Source organism: Loxodonta africana, chromosome 8, assembly GCF_030014295.1.
Source record: "Loxodonta africana isolate mLoxAfr1 chromosome 8, mLoxAfr1.hap2, whole genome shotgun sequence".
Taxonomy (NCBI): Eukaryota; Metazoa; Chordata; class Mammalia; order Proboscidea; family Elephantidae; genus Loxodonta; species Loxodonta africana.
Window position 1 is genome coordinate 122,119,661 of NC_087349.1, and position 15,484 is coordinate 122,135,144.

Sequence of the window (15,484 nt, forward strand, 5' to 3'; positions counted from 1 at the left end):
TGGGGAGATGATGGGGACTAATGATGGCCCTCCTTTCCAGTCCTGTGTTCACGAATCCTCATGGCTTGCTGACTCCTCACTTGACTTGACGTGGCAAGGCGTCTACCCAGAAATAGGCTTCAGCCTCAAGAGTTGAACAGAAGCCAAGTCCTTGACCTTTCGCCCACTGGGCATCAGGCGATTCCTTCTAGGAGGCAAGACAGAGAGGTCTGCTGAGCAAAGGTGCTCTAAACTGAAACAACCGACCAGGACAGTCACAGGCTGTTCAGAGGAAGGTCTAGACTCTACCTGGCATTAGTAACACCAGGGAGAGGGCACAGTGACACAGAGGCATGTCCAAGTCACTCCGTGCTGCTGCAGTGTTTATCCACAGAGGGGGCCTGATGTAGAAAGGTTTAGGGAGAGACTTATTTCAGGAAGAAGAAATGAATATATGCATGCAGGCATGAATGAATGAATAAAAGTTTGAAACTCTCATCACGAGAATTTCTAGGACAACGAGCTTCAGGATCTGGGGACATGTGTGTGGGCTGGTCCAGTGTGACCAAGGCCGAGAAACGGAATGACATGGCGAGTGGTGGTCCTGGGAATCCTAGGACTGACCATTCCCTGTGTTTTCATGAGTCTGGATGGAAAACCGTTTGTTTCCCTGGGGAGCTTCTTCCCCAGGAAGCTCCTCCAAGTACCCTCGGGCAATCTTCCTCATAGGGACATGTTGACCAGAAACTCCCCACCCCTATCTTTCTGCGTCTCCCTCCCTCTGCTCCAATCAGACCCCAGCACCCACCAGCCCAAGCCTGAGCATATCGCCTCTTCCTCTGCTGTCCCTGGGGACCATGGTCAGGGGCATCAATGACTGCTTACAATGACATTGTGGGCGAGAATGGGGACAGGATGGATTGTGGGTGGAAGTGGGTTTCCTGGGAAAGAAGGGGTGGCCATTGCTGGGTAGATGGGTGAAGTAGGGCAGGGTGCCTAGGGGTTCGGGGTCCTCCCCTTGGCGCAGCTGAAGGCAGATTCTGGGAAGCTGTCTGTGCCCTTTGCCTCCAGGACCTGTAGCAACACCACCTTCTCCTAGATTTCAGGGCTTCCACACTCTGCTCTCCGGGCCCACAAGGAGACTGGCTGTCCCTCCCCCTGTACTAGAGACCTGTGAGGCTGCATCAGGGGCCACGGAGCCTCAGTGCTGGGTTGGGGGAGGTGGCCCAACAAAACCTGGGTCCTTTCTAGACTGGGCCTGATGAGCAATCCTTGCAGAACTGCCCACAGTTGAGTTCCCTAGCCATCCCTACACCTGAAGGTCACACCAGAAAACGTTGGCAACTTGGAACTGGGACCCAGAGACATCTGGGGGATTGTGGAGCCCTACCCCCGGTGCCCCTGAGAGACCTGAGAAGCTTAACCTCCTGTCCCTCTGGGACAGACTCTCCTGTCCAGCCAGGCTGGAGTTGTCCAAGGACAGGACATAGTCATTCCAGTGTGGGCACATGCAAGTTTAGCACGCAGAATGTGAGAACTAGCTGGGAAATATGTCCTGTGGGGCCACAAAGATTCTGTATGCCATGTGATAACAGCGTCCAGAGCTAATGGAAGCCTCAGCCTGTGGGGTGAAGGCTTCAGAGTTTGTAAAACTCCTTTTCTTTTTACCACTTGTGTGTATTCTTTGTGGGACAATACAAACATGACCTCAGGGCTCCATCCACTGTGTAAAAGGTGGATGTCTCCTCCTTCTCCTTGGTCTCCTTGTTCCCAGCCCAGTCCCCTCCTGCCCCTCACCTGTGTCATGCTCCCTCTCCTGTCACCCGCGTTGAGGATCTGGTGAGGGCAGATGAGAAGCAGTCCCTTCACGTGAAAGTGTGTTTATCAGGACCCAGGCCCACGGGCTGCCCAGAGAAGGGAATGCTGATGGGGCTGTCCCGGATAAGGGACAGCTGGGGCACTGAGGTCAGAGGCCAGGTGGAATCATGCCTGCAGGTTGACTCTGCACAGAGAGAATGGCAGAGTCCTGCAGCTGCTGGGGAGGTGGTCTGACTAGGAGGAACAACTAGGGACACACAGCTCAGGGTCGGAGGAGGTGGTCCTGGCACCAGTTCAATTAGAGGCATCCTCGGCACCCATCCCCCAGACTTAGAAAACAGGCGGCAGGGTGAGCCTCACCAGTGAAAAGGATACACTGGATGCAAAAAACCGTTTACTATTTTGGCTGTGGAAGGCTTTGCTTATACCTTGTAGCGTTCACCAGCGAGGAGCCCACCCCCACCTGGGGCCTGAGCATTGGAATTCTGGACTCCTCTGGAGCCAAGCCCCCATGCTCTCTGGATGCCCTGACCCAGATTGGCCGAGGTCGTGCGAGCAGTTGGCTTTCTCTGTGCTCCCTCTCCTCTGTCCTTCCAGCCCAGCCCAAAGTTCCTGGGGGATGGTCTAGGCTTCTTCCCCTTAATGCCACCCTCGTGAGGTCCCTCCACAGTGGACCACAGGATTCAAACCCCCATCTCACAGGTACCCCAGTAGCTCCTGAGTTATGTCCTATGAGCGTGTTTGGTCCTGGATGGGCTTTAGGAATTCCAGAGATGAAAGGTGCCAGGTCACAGGTCAGAAGTCACACACTCAGCACTGCCTCACTCACCACTAGAATTTGCCAGTCACCCCCAAACCTCAGATATGTGGCAGGCATCCTGGGCTCCCCACTTCTAGCCTTCTAACGGGTCTATCGTCAGATTCCTGCCCCTGTTCCCCATACCGGGTCCTGTGCCCACCAACCCTGAAGCTGCCCCCGCTCTACCTTGATGGAAGGCAAACTCCTGCCTGTTGTGTCCTGTCTGAGGTCTTCCTCTCCCCAGGTCCCTCAAAGGGTGCTTGTCTCCACCTGCCCCTCTCTTCCATCAGCATTACCCAAGACCCCCAACCTCCCCTCCTTGGCAGAAAGCTGCTGGGCCATGGTGGTTTTGCAGGACAGGGCCTTGCATGCCCTCCAGGAATGCTGCTCTGGGGCTTGGTGGAGAGGGGCTCTTCCTCTTCCCTCACTGGCTGTCCCTTCTGCCTCCTCTTCCTCACCTGGGAGGTGGAGCCTCAGATGTGTGGTGGCCCTTCCCTCTTTCCCAGCCTCTCACTCCTCACCTCTGGTCTTCTCACCTGAGGTTGGTTCTGCTCCCTAACACAGCCATGATGCCCCCCCCGCCCCCGCATCTGACCTATGTAGCCCTGACCTCTGCCCTGACTCAGATGTCCACATACTGGTCTACCTCAGCCCTCTTTGTGGTGATAAAGGCCCCCGACTTGGCCCTTGTCAAATGGAGTTCTCCAGGCCCCATTCTGCCCCTTTAGTAGCCCTTCCTGTCTCAGGAGATAGGACAGAGCCATGGAGGTGGGGCCCCAGCATGTCCCAGGGGCTTCTCTGGTCTCTGTTTTTGGAGAACACTCTGGAGGCCTCTGGGGGTCAGAGAGGTCTGGGATGCTACCCCACTTCTGGCTATGGCTGGGGGAAAGAAACGTGTGACCCCTGACACTGAGAGGGGCCTCGGCGGGCCGGGGGACTGAACATGCGTCCCTTGGAGAAGGTACCACTATAAGCAATGGTGACACTGAGTCTGGGGAGTAAGTGCCTCCAGTGTTGGGAATTGAAGCTCCTTACCCCAACCCTTGGTGTCTGCCCAGGGTGCTCAGGAAGGCCGTCAGGACAGGAGCCAAGGGGGCCCAGGGAGTAGCTGCCGCAAGGGGGTCTCTTGCAACACGCAAACATTCCCCATGAGGTAAAAAGCCATTTGAAACCTCTTCCAGGCCTAGAGAATTCAACACCAGACTGACAAGTATCAGCCAGCTAAGGACCTACCTGCAAATACACCTGGTGCCTCCTGCAGACTTCACCCCTTTCTCTCCTGAGGGACCAGGGCCTATTCCTACATGTGGGGGTAAGGGAGGTGGATATGGGACAGAGAAAGGTGGTGCAGGGTGGGTGCCAAACCTTGATCCTCTCCAAAGGCCTCAGCTCAGTCCCTTCCAGACCTTGGTGTGTGGCAGCCCTGCAGAGCTGTAAGGGTTTAACTCCTCAGAACCAACTTGCTCTCTCCTTGCTGCCTCCTCCTCCTCCCTGTCTGCACTCTCCTCCCCTTTTCCTGGGGCATGAGCTTAGGGACTCAGTGAAGGGGGCATGGAGGAGAAACCCGGCGGGAAATGCATGGCCCACCTGATCTGTGTCTCTCATGTTTGGTTAACGTGATTTTGAGCTACCAGAGTAGCATTTCAGAGACCTCTTTTCATTTCTACTAAATTTTACCATGAATTCTGAGAGCCTCTGTGGGGTGATAACCACTCTGGAGTCTACAAAAGTGCCTACATCAGTGTTCAGTCCCCTAACTCAGAGCCTTCTTCCTGTGGAGCTGGAGCCCTGGTTTTGATATTCTAGCCACCTAGGCTTTGAGGGAAAAAATTTCTGTTTGTTAAAGCCATTGGCTTGTGGTATAGAAGCCCTAGATAACTGAGATAAATCCTAAGTAGATAGCTGACAAGTGTTAACTTTGGTGACAGGAAAGACAACACACAATAAAACAGAAGTAAGTACAACTTGATTAAGGTAAAGCCATTGAAGCTTCCTAGACACAGCCAAACACCCTGAGGGACTGAGTTACTGGGGCTGAGAACTAGGGACCATAGCCTCCAGGAACATCTAGCTCAATTGGCACAACATAGTTCACACACAAATAAAAAAGTTCTACATCCTACTTTGGTGAGTAGCCTCTGGAGTCTTAAAAGCTTGTGAGTGGCCATCTGAGATACGTCTATTGGTCCCATCCTGTCTGGAGCTAAAGAGAATGAAAAAAACCAAAGACACAAGGAAAATATGAGTCCGAAGTACTAATGGGCCACATGACCCACAGCCTCCACTAGCCTGAGCCTAGGAGAACTAGATGGTGCCTGGCCACCACCTGCTCTGACAGGGATCACAATAGAGAGTCGCTGGGGAGAACTGGAGAAAAATGTAAAACAAAACTCAAATTCACAAAAAAAACCCAGGCTTTCTGGTCTGACAGAGACTGCAGGATTCCTGGGGACTATGGCCCCAGGGTACCCTTCTAACTCAGAACTGTAGCCACATCCAGAGTCCACCTTTCAGCCAAAGATTAGACAGACCTACAGAACAAACCATAACACACTTGAGGGCCGTGTTTTTTATTTCAATCAAGTATACAAGACCAAATGGGCAATACTTGCCCTAAATCAAAGAGCAGAAGCCAGGAAGGGACAGGAAAGAGGACAAATGGGCACAGGGAAACTGTGGTGTAAAGGAAAAGGGGAAGAGTGCTGACACATTGCAGAGATCGCAACCAATGTCACAAAACAATTTTGTGTATACATTTTTGAATGAGAAACTAATTTGTGCTGTAAAATTTCACCTAAAGCACACACGCACATTCACCATGCACGCACATAGAAGTTTTCAGGCAGAGGGTTAGTGAGGGATGTCGAAGGAGGCAGCTGTGGGCCTACGGTTAGTGAGGGATGTCGAAAGAGGCAGCTGTGCCTAAAAAGAGGAACAGGAGGGACCCTGTGGTGACTGTGGTGGCTGTTACAAGCACCTATACGTGTGCTAGAATCACACACACAGATGTGCACACAGGTACATAAGGATTTTGGTTCTGGTTTCCTGTAGACTCTGTGTCGTGCGTCTCAAACACTGTTCACCTGGGGAAACTTCGCACAGGACAGCTTCTCTGAGCTTCCACACTGATGCTCCCCGGCCAGTTCTGCGGCATTTGCACAGATACACAGCACGCCCCACCCTGCAGGCTCATCTTGGGGGTGCTGCTAAGAGCTTCCCAGACACTCACACTGCAATGCTGAGAGGAGGCCCTTACCTGGGCTGAGTTCTGTGACGCCCCCTGTTGGGGAATTGTGTGGAGCACAGGAAACCTGAGCTCAGCAGGCTAGTGGTTTTCTCCTACACATGTAGGTCTTTTCCCATGGGGTTGGTGCCTCTCAGGATATAGAGCACATTACCTTCTGCCCATCCAGCTGGCTTTGGGGAGGGGCCTTCTCTGAAAGACTGAGAAGAAGGTACTGAGTGAGGATGGGTGGCCTTGAGGGAGCTCACTTTGCCTCAGAACACAAACAGCTCAGGGAGAGGCCTGAGGTCCCAATTTCGGGTACAATTCTGTCGCCTGTTCCTCAGCTGGGAGCAGGTCATATGGAGAGTGATGAATATGTCCCCGTGTCTTCAGGTGGTCAGGCCCACTCTACCGCATGGCAGTGCAGGGCTGGATGGTTTGCCACCTGTGTGTGTGTGCACGTTTGTGCATGTGTGTGTCTATGCATGTGTCCTTTTGTATTTATGTCTAATTGTGCTTGTAATCAAATGCCATTGGCCTTATATTGAGTGAAATACCTCCTTGATTCTAGGAGAAGGTGATCATTAGTCCCACAGTCCCCAGGTGGCTGTCAGTGTGTTGTCCTGAAGCAGTACAGCCAGAATGTGCCTTGGAATCGAGGAGGACAAAACTTCATCTCACTCACTTTGAATGTGTTGTCAGGAGGGATCCGTCATTGGAGAAGGACTTCATACTTGGTAATGTAGATGGTCGATGAAAAAGAGGACCACCCTCAATGAGATGTATTGACATAGTGGCTGCAACAATGGGCTCAAGCACGACAAGAATTGTGAGGATGGAGCAGAACAGGGCAACATTTCCTTCTGTTGTACATGGGGTTGCTATGAGTCCGAACTGACTCGACGGCACCTAACAACAACAACAACAGTCCTACAGTGAGTGTTGCCTGCATTCTGTGCATCTTCTTTCATGTTTTAGCAGAGAACTATGACAGGCAGTGCCAGGGCCTTTTAACCAAAAGCCATGTTCGATGGCAGGTGTTCATCTTTTTTATAAAAACCCTTAGGTCACTGGGATCAGGAGAAAATAATCTTAGCACAGACTTAAAGACAAAAATAAACATGAGAGGTCTACAGCCTAAAAATGTCCACTGTGTAGAAAGCAATAAAAATAAGCCAATATTTTCCTTTTGTCTCCAACCAGATTTATTCGATACGATACAATTTTATACACAAAGTAATCTGGACATGCTGCTTCAAAACATGATCTTTCTTACCAATATTTTGATAGGTTACTTACTCCATAGAGTGCCAAAAGCAGCTTACTCTAAAATAAATAGAAAAATGCCCAGTGCTTATTAACTGAGTGGCCTAATTCCTGGACCTTTAATAGTTCCATAAGATCATAAACATGGTAGGCTCGAGTCCCTGTGACAGGCTGGAGAAGTGATATGGCAGGTCAAGAGGCCATTTTGTGCACTGCCACTGTGGTGTTATTGGGTTCCTGGATCCTAATGTTCCTGTTACCTGATTCTAGACGCACCACAGGAATAGCAGTGGGGTCAGAGGTCAGCTTAGCTGTTTGCCAGGCTAGAACGTATATCACCCCAGCATGCTATCTGACAGGGTCCCACAGCAGCCCAGATTAAGTCCTTGTGAATCTGTGCACAGGACTCCAACAATGGAAGAATTCTTCATTGTGTCCTCCAAGTGCTGCTCCAAGGTTGTGTCCAAGGTCGGCCACCTGCTTGCAGACTTGGCCTAGGACCCTACTTCTTTTCTCCTAAATCAATGTGCTTCCTTCTTTTAAATCAATATTTTCTGCCACACAACTCCTTTTGGAAATAGACACTGAGCTTGACAGAAATTGGCCACAGACCACTGGCTTTTCCTTCTTGAGTGTGTGTCAGGGTGGAGACCTGCTACACTTTGCCTAATGACTAGAGGATGACGTGGTGGACAAGGAGAACTCCCTGGGCTTTCGCGTCAACAGTGGGGGAAGCATGAGTCATGTGGAAGGTCACACCCTGCCTGGTACCTTCTCCATGCTGTCTTCATTGCTGCTGTTGGGTAATGGATACCAGGGGACCCAAGTGTTTTTAAACTCTCATGTCAAATACAAGGTGTTTTTGTTCCTTGTCCTGAAGCTACATCGGCATCTCCAACGGAGAGTTTATTAACGGACGAACGCCAGCTACCAAGAAGCAGGTCTGACCACAGCTTCTGCCTAGACATGCCAGGGCCAGGGGTGTTCTCATTTTGATTTGAGGTGCTGAATTTGGCAGGAAGCAGAGACTAAAACTTGTAAAATTTTTCCTTGAAAATATTGACACACCTACAAATAAAAAATTTTCTATGAGACTTCTAAATCAAAAAGGTAGATCTATCTTGTGATATATTCCCCCTTCCCTGATCCAATAGTATAAAAAGATATGCTCAGGATATAAAAAGATACGTAAAGGAGTGATGATATGACTTCACAGAAAAACAAAAAGGGGAACCCTTCTTGAAGCGGAAATCTCGAGGACTCCCTGAAGGGTAGAAAGCAAATGGGAGCCACCTGGAGAAGGATGAGGTTAGAAGAGGGCGCTTTAGGAGACAGGAGTGATCTCTGGAATCACCATGAAGAAGGGAGCGGTGCTGAGGTGGGGCAGGGTCCCTGATGGCAGGGTGTTGGGTGAATCGCAGGCTAAGAGAGGCAATGGACTGCTGCTACATTACTCCTTGAATACATAGGGTGTCTGCCTCTAGGTGGAAGCAGTGGGAATAAATATCTGGGGAAGGCAGGACAGTGCTGGAGAAAATAAACAGAAGAGCATAATGAGACTCGAGAAGTAAGGTAGTAACAAACTAAGCTACAAATGACTGAAAATAAGGGGAAATAAAGCAGGAATTTGTCAAGAAAATAAAAAAGGAGATAGAGCAGGGTAGGTAAAATGGTGGTAGGTGGGGATAGAGTCTTGTGGGGAAGACATCTTGAGAGCATTTTGGGAAAGGCACCTTTAGTCTGTACCTCAAAGATGCAGAGCAGGAACTTCCAGTCACTCGTGGAGACCGGGCACATATGTTTGTACACTCCCTTCAGAAACACCACTGAAACGACAGCAAAGGAATATCAATGGGTGAAAGCCACAGAGATGTGGAGAACCAGAAAGCAGACGCAAACAGTGAGAGCTGGCCATATATTATTGGGAGATGAACGGCAAGGGAATGAAGGACTAACTCTGCAGATTAGAGGAATCTCTGGTTTTGATGATTTCCCTTAATTTCTCTTTACCTGGAAATGTACTAAATTTGCCATCACATTTTTTTGGTTGGCAGTTTTTTTTTTCTCAAAGTTTAATATATATATCATCAGATTGCCCTCTTGCCTGTAGAGTTTCTGTCAAGTAATCAGCCCTTAGTGGTTTTCTTTCGCCTTTGTTTGTGCCTTTTCATTTTTCTCTCGCTGCTCTCAGGGTTCTCTCCTTGTGTTTGGTTTTGGCAAGCATGATTATGATATGCCTTGGTGACTTTCTTTTGGAGTCAATCCTACATGGGATTCTTTGAGCTTCCTGAATGGTCAGCTTTTCATCTTTCACGATATGAAGGAAATTTTCTGCCAGCAAACTTTCATCAATCTCTGTGTTCCAGAGCCCTGATCACAAGCAAAGTTTTGGTCTTGATTGTGTCCCACACAAGTCTCAGGTTTTTCTACGTTCTTTTCTCTGATTTTTCCTCAAAGAAAGTGACATCCATGGATTTGTCTTCAGTTTTGCTGATTCTGCCGTTCATTGTTTCAAATTTGCTCCCAAAGCTTTCTATTGAGTTGTCCATTTCTGAAATTTTGTTGTTTCTCTTTTGTATTTCTACTTGCTGTTTTTGTATGATTTTTAAGTGTTTACTTCTTTTGACATTTTGTCCTTGTATCATTTTCCTGAGTTCTATTGCTTTATCTGTGTTTTCCTTGATTTTGGCTATGTTTTTGTTGGTTTGGTTGTGTTTCCCTTGATCTCTTTCCTAAGCTCTTGAAGAGCCCTACAGAAGAGTATTTTGAATTCTGTATCAGGTACTTCTACTGCCTTTTCTTTTACCGTCAGGTTATCTGATTCTTTGTTTTGTTCTCTGCTGGAGCCATCTTGTCCTGCTTTTTAAATATGTTTTCATATTATGCCTGAGACATAAAGGTAATATTTTATGTATTGGTTTAATGTTTGTTAGTTTCATCCTGTTTTTTTTTTGATATGTCAGTGTGGGCGGGCCTGGTGTGCTTTACTAGTTGGTCACCTTTGGATATGATAGCTCTTTCCCCCTTGTACAGGTAGGCAGGGCACCAGCAGTCATATCTAGCCTGCTTCACTGTACACTGGTTTGGAGAGGTGGCTGAGGGCAGACTCAGAATTTGCTGTGTGCCTCTTGATGTTGGTCCAGCAGTATGGAAACATTCAAAGCCCCTCACTAGATGGGCAGGGGTGTCAGAGGGGCAGTTGTATGAGTCCACTTCCCACTGTCTAGCAACTAGATAGGTGGTTGGATTTGAGGGGTGGACTGAGTCTGGTTCAATGTCAAGAATGAGTATTGGGGATGCTCTAGCTGTGTAGTGGTGAAGGCCAGCAGGAAGTGTGGGGGAGGCCACAAGGGACTAGGGGGGAGGGAGAAAGGATAGAAAAGACAAGGAAAAATTAGAAAATAATGCGCAGTGTGGTGGCAGCCTGTGAGTGTTGGTGGGGCAGTCTCAGTGGCCAGGAAAAGGGTGCTGTATGGGGCTAAATGGGAGGGAGAAACTAAAGAAAATAAGAAAAGGGAAAAAAAAAAATAAAATAAATGATTGCATGGCGGAGGCCTGCGTGTAGTGTTGGGGCAGGCCAAGGGCAGCAGCTGGCCAATGCTTTGGCAGCACTCTGTTTATGGCTGTTCAGCAGGGGCTAGTGGGAAGGGGAGTGGTGGTATACCAAGCTAGATGGGAGGAAGAAAGAAAATGAAGAAATGAAATAGGAGAAAATAGGAGCAAAAAAGTTAGGACAGTGGAGGCTGAGGAGTTGGGTGGAGTGAACCTGTGGAAGCAGTGAGTTGTTGGCTCTCTAGCTATGGTGGTGGAGTGGGAGCCAGTGGGAAGAAGGGGAGGTGGTGTATGGAATTAGGTGGGAGGAAGAAAGAAAAGGAAGAATGAAAGAAAAATTGTGGCAGCATAGAGTGGGTCTATGGGTTGGGGCCAGGTGGAACCAGGGCAGCTGTGAGCTGGTGGCTCTCTATCTGTAGCAGCTCTTTAGGGCTGACAGAAATAGGGGGAGGTGGTATACAGCATTAAGTGGGACTTAGAAAGAGAAGAAAAAAAAATGATGGTTCTGCAGGAGCCAGTGCCTTGTGATATGGAAGACTTGGGCAGTGGCTAACTGGTGGTTCTCTTGATGAGGCTGCATGCACATTTTGTGGGGAGAGGGATTAGTGATGTGTGGGGCTAGGTGGGAGAGAGAAAGGAAAGGAAGGAATAGGAAAAAGAAAAAGGTAGTCTGAAGGAGTTGTCGGGTTGGGCCTGGGTGGGCTCGTATTGTGGACCCCAAATATAGGGACTGCTGAGGTGGTGAGTGTCATGGATTAAATTCTGTCCCCCTCAGAAATGTGTGTATTAACTTGGTTGGGCCATGATTCCCAGTATTCTGTTGCTGTCCTCCATTTGTGATTGTAATTTCATGTTAAAAAGGATTAGGGTGGGATTGTAACACCCTTACAAGGCCACATCCCTGATCCAATGTAAAGGGTGTTTCCCTGGGGTATGGTCTGCACCACCTTTTAACTCTCAAGAGATAAAAGGAAAGTGAAGTAAGCAGAGAGTTGGGACCTCATACCACCAAGAAAGCAGCTTCAGGAGCAGAGTGCATCCTTTGGACCTGGGGTCCCTGCACCTGAGAAGCTCCTTGATGAGGGGAAGATTGAGGACAAAGTCCTTCCCCCAGAGCCGACAGAGAGAAAGCTTTCCCCTGGAGCTGACGTCCTGAATTTGGACTTTTAGCCTACTTTAATGTGAGGAAATAAATTTCTTTTTGTTAAAGCCATCCACTTGTGGTATTTCTGTTACAGCAGCAATAGATGACTAAGACAAGGAGTTCTTGCTTCAACTCACCAGAAGGGCAAGGGATGGGGAAACACATTTTTCTGGTTACCCCTTGCTTTGTCTCCTGTTGGAATCTCTGTGAAATTGCCTTCTAGTACCCCCGATCTGGGGCATTGCTGACTATATTCCAAAACGGTGATGCTGTGCTGTGTTAGTTGGTAGGTGACCTCTACTCTGTATCCCTCCTCATTGTCCATTTTCCCTCATTTTCTTCTTCCATTTGGAATTTGATCTATTCTTTGTCTCTTCGTTTGATGCTTAGGGTCCCAGGATTGACAGTTGTATCTGTTTTAGTTCATTTTCAGGTCTTTGCTTCAGAGGCACAGCACAGTGTACCCGTCTAGGGCTGCAAGTTCGCCTATATGCAAGTTTTGTAAAACTTCAAGGAAAAAAACATCCCGATTTTATACAAATGCTTCCACACAATATGAAGAGTGGGATATGCCCACTAAAAAGACGAGAAAACACAGTCATACAGAAACACACACACAGTCTTTCTTACATACAAACACAAAGATGTACACATACACTCACACACATACACACCACTCACACACACCCACTTACAAACATACAATCAAATAAACATAGGGACACTCACACACTCACACACACACACTCACATACATGTGCACATTCACACACACAAACACACTCATTATTTTACATTTCCTTATCCCTATCCATTCCCTACACGTATAGTTACTCTTTGATGTTTCATTATGAAAAATTTTAAATATACAGAAAAGTTGGAAGGGTTGCTCAGAGAACAACCACACACCAATTACCTAGATTTTAGAACTGCTGACATTTTGTACTATAACCTTTGTCACAGTACTGTCCACTGCGACTTGTGTTCATGGTGCCTAGATTACCTAGATTTTAGAACTGCTGACATTTTGTACTATATCCTTTGTCACAGTACTGTCCACTGTGACTTGTGTTCATGGTGCATCAAAGCCAGCCACAGGTTTCATGTGGTTTAGTTTTCACACCAGTTTTGCACTCCATGTGTTTCTGTCTCACACATACATGCCTAGTGGATAAGAACAGTATATGTCCCTTACTTTTCTTTTCCTCTACTCCCCACCCACCCTTGTTCCAGTCTGAGTTGCATCTGGCTCCCCTATGAATGCAGTCAGATAAGCAATTCAGTAGGTTGTTCTACCTCAAGTCAGGAGGAAGCCTTGGAACCTCCATCAGGCACTCATCCTGTGTCCATGCACAGTGCCTGGATCTCTGGGCTTACCTTTGAGCTGATGAGGTCTCTGGATGGATGGTGTTGTTGTAAGACGGACTACTGCCACTGACAGGTGTCAGGCACCCCATGGGCTTCTTTTTGCTGATGAGGTAGGTGGAAAGAAAGACACACCCATGAGCAAAGGGGGACCCTTGTTTGGGGTAGAGCTCATCACAGATGAGTCCCATACTTGTGATGTCCCTTTTACATACAGAAACTTGAGAACCAGTAGCTCCTGGGAGGTTGTGTGTGACACGGGAAGAGTGGAATATAGGTCACAGTGTGGGGCAGAGACAGATATCGAGGGGCATTCAGTTTGTTTTGAATGGGAAGAAACCTCAGAGCCTTGGCCATGGGGGCAGCAGCTGTGGGGAGTCAAGAGGGAGAAGACAGGGTTGTTTGGGGTGGGGTAGGGAATAGGGCACTACCCCAGGAAGTGTATAGCAGCCTCAGCTGTGGCAACGCAAAGGTCATCACAATCTCATTGTGAGCTGAAAGCTCAGAAGAGGAGGGATGGCTTCTTCTTCTTTGTCTTCACTTATAGAGGAGGCCAGTGCCTGGCTAAGAAATCTCCCTTGGGAAGTGGCCACCTGTCCGACACTGTGGGTGTGTCTGTGCAAGGAGGAGAGGTTGGGTTGGATGGCATGAAGTTGGCGGGTTGCCTTCACTTGAGATTGCTTCATCTCTGGGGATAACTTGGAGCCGCACCTGCACACCTGCCACAAGCTTGACGTTCTCCCTTGAGGAGCAGTAGCACTTTGAACCCAGGATAACGGAGAGGTCGATGATCATCTTCCCCAAGCTCCAGGAGTCGCTGTGGCTGCTGGGCTGGAAACCCTGCACAGAGCCTCCTCCTCAGCGCCTTATCCAGCTGGCCGTGCAGGCAGAAGATCCACCTTGTGGACATTCTGCTCCTCCTCCAGCTGGGTACTGAAAATGTGGAGCTTCCAGGTCCTCTGGAGGAGACTCTGAAAGTTCTGCGAGGACACATTCCAGGTGGAGTGAGTATAGCAGCCTAGGGCTCTCCCTGGTCAGTCCTGGGTGAGATCTCAATGTAGGAGAAGTTCAACACTCCTGCAGAGCAAAGAAAATACCACTCTGTGAGGCTATAAGGTGATAGAAACAGGACACCTAACCTGATAGGCCACCACAGCCTCTGGATGTGAGGAAGGCCAGTATGTGGCCTTTGGTGCACCTTTTATCAAAGTGTCTTTGTGCCTGGACAGGTGGGGCTAATGTCCTGGAAGAATCCTTGGGTGCAGATCCAAAGTCTCCACTCTCAGTTAGGTCTCAGGAAGTCACCCTCCTCCTGAGCAAGGCCCCTCTCTCTACACGTGGGCCCTTTTTGCACAGGCTGCCCTCCCAGCCACTGGGAGTCTCTTTCCTTCTCTCTACCCCAACACATGTGAGCACATCCACTCCCACTGCTCTCCACCCAAGAGATCACATCCTCACCCTTTCACTCAACCCAGGGGCTCGTATCCCTCTCCTTCACCCCCATCCAGGAGTCACAGATGAAGTTTACACAGATGGAGTAAGGAGGCATGTTCTTGTGTGGTTTGTTTCTTTTACTCCATGTGAGGTTCCATTAGTGAGACTCGTCCACACTGATATTCTGGGCTGTAGCTCCCTTGTGTCACTATGCAGTCATCTTTCAGTATACGATTTTACCCCAGTTTTCTTATCCAGTCTCCTGTGATGGGCATTTTAATTGTTTTCAGTTTGGGGTGATTATCCTGGTGTGATTCATTTTCTAATGTTTATTTCTGATAAGTAAGAATCTCTATTAGATTGTCGTTCTTAAAAGCTACGTTAGCTAAGCATAGAATTCTAGATTGACTTTCCCTGAACATTTTAAATACGTGATTCCCCTCTGTTCTGGCTTCCATTAGTATGAAGTTAGCTAATCAATAATGCCTTGGAGAAGCGGGGCCAAGATGGCGAAGTAGTCAAATGCTTCCGGGGATCCTTCTTGCAACAAAGACCCGAGAAAACAAGTGAATCGATTCTATATATGACAAGCTAGGAAACCTGAGCATCAAAGGCAAAGTTAAGGAATTGGACTGAGTGAAGGGGGAGGGACAGATGGTACAGGAGCAGCAAGGAGTTGTTGATTCTGTGGCAGGGCCTCAGTTCCCGTTCCTTGGCACGTTCCTCAGCACGAGTTCGGCAGGGCTGATGGTAGTTTCCTGGGACACAGCCACTTCAGCTAAAGACGGCATGCAGAGTGGTGCACCCCTGACCTTGCGGTTTATCTACAAAGGGGCTGGCCTTGGTGTTTAAGAAGTGGCTGCTTCAGTGAAAGAAGGCAGTCAAAGTGCCAGCACCGCTG

General features: G+C 48.7%; 1 pseudogene; it reads right to left on the minus strand.

Annotated features, from left to right (window-relative positions):
- Positions 1–7,280: 7,280 nt before the first annotated feature.
- LOC135232305 (ragulator complex protein LAMTOR5-like) lies at positions 7,281–13,340 on the minus strand (annotated as a pseudogene).
- Positions 13,341–15,484: the final 2,144 nt, after the last annotated feature.